Genomic DNA, 1793 nt, shown 5'->3' on the forward strand with positions numbered 1-1793 from the left:
CTTACGTCTGATCTCTGTGTGTTCCTTACTTCTGACCTCTGTGCGTTCCTTACATCTGACCTCTTCACTCTGTGCGTTCCTTACTTCTGACCTCTGCACTCTGTGCATTCCTTACATCTGACCTCTGTGCGCTCCTTACGTCTGACCTCTGTAGTTTCTTACATCTGACCTCTGCTTACTTCTGACCTCTGTGCTTTGCTTGCTTCTTACCTCTGCCCTCTGTGCGTTCCTTACATCTGACCTCTGCACTCTGTGTGTTCCTTACATCTGACCTCTGTGTGTTCCTTACGTCTGACCTCTGTGTGTTCCTTACGTCTGACCTCTGTGCGTTCCTTACATCTGACCTCTGCACTCTGTGTGTTCCTTACATCTGACCTCTTCATGTTACTTCCTTAGGGTCGGGGTTTTGTGTATAGTTATATGTAGAATTAGATATGAGACAGGAATACAATTCTAGCTCTTGCAGCTGTAAATTCCTGGCTGGAATTAAACATTAGTCTTACAATATGCAATTCATACAGTTTATTTTTCATTATTGTTAGCATTTTCTTTAGTATGGGTGTAAGTGGGGGCCTCACTTTTGAGTTTCGCCTAAGGCCTCACAAAGTCTAGAGCCGCCTCTGAATAGCAGATAGGGTGTGACAGGTCCTCTTTATGGAGGCATCAGGGGTCTTTTAGACCCCTAATGTCACCTAGAGACCCCAAACAAGCTGAGGAAGACGAGATCCGCTCCCCCAGCTTCTTGTCCTGGCTCTGAGAGCCGGAGACTGTGTACAGTGACACCGGAAGTGATGTAATACACGGCACTTCCGGGTCCAGTGATCGCAGGAGAGATCAACGGCTGGAAGCGGCTAAATCTCTCTCTGATCATTGCGGGGAGACCCAGTGGCCGCTGCGGGGGTACCACACGGTACAAACGATCCGGCGGCTGTTCAGACACCAGATAGATTGTAAGTTACACAGCAATCGCCTGCCGGAGCCTCATCCGTGTTCTTGTTTTACCCGCTTCTGCCGTCTATAGACATACTGCGGCCCGGAAGAGGTTAAAGTGACATTAAAGTAAATGTTTTCCCCTCCCCCCATGTAAATGTCAGCACTTCCCTTAACTGATGTCTCCTAATCCGATCTTCTTCTTTCCTGATGTTTTCATCTGTCCCTCCAGCGGTGCGGCGGGTCTCCGATCCAGCGCTGACTCCTCTCTGCTAGCAGGCACTTCCGGTCCCGCGGTGTCTGCATGCGGGTGGTGCACGCCGTCCGTAGACTTACCTTGCGTCTCTCCTCGTCTCCCGGCCGAAAATCCGAACTGCGCATGCTCCCCGTCCAAGGATGCTTTGCGGCCGCCTGAGCAGTTTCGGATTGTTGGACGGGAGCGCGCGGCATAGACGGGGTGAGTTTAAACCGTGTTAAAGCGTTTTTTTTTCTTCTTCTTCAACTTTTTGCATCTATCTCTTGCTTGCTACCCTGATATATATATGCAAAAAAGCCGGAGGGTTTAATAACCCTTTAATACTCACCTGATCCCCGGAACGACCGACAAGCGCAGCGCCCCGTCCCTCAGGCTGCCAGAATATGCATACAGAGCGTGCCGGTTACTATGTAAACCAGCGCGCTGGGTGCAGCTTCTGAGAAGATACGCTATTAGCGTAGCGGGGAAGGCGGCTGCGCATTTTGCAAAGCACCCGCTATGCTACATGAGAGGGGTGCATGAGAGGGGTGCATGAGAGGGGAGCATGATATGGGAGCATGAGAGGGGGGCATGAGAGGGGAGCATGAGAGGGGGGGATGAGAGGGGG

Source organism: Nanorana parkeri, unplaced genomic scaffold (assembly GCF_000935625.1).
Source record: "Nanorana parkeri isolate BGI_ZX_2015 unplaced genomic scaffold, ASM93562v1 scaffold3848, whole genome shotgun sequence".
In the NCBI taxonomy this organism is placed as follows: Eukaryota; Metazoa; Chordata; class Amphibia; order Anura; family Dicroglossidae; genus Nanorana; species Nanorana parkeri.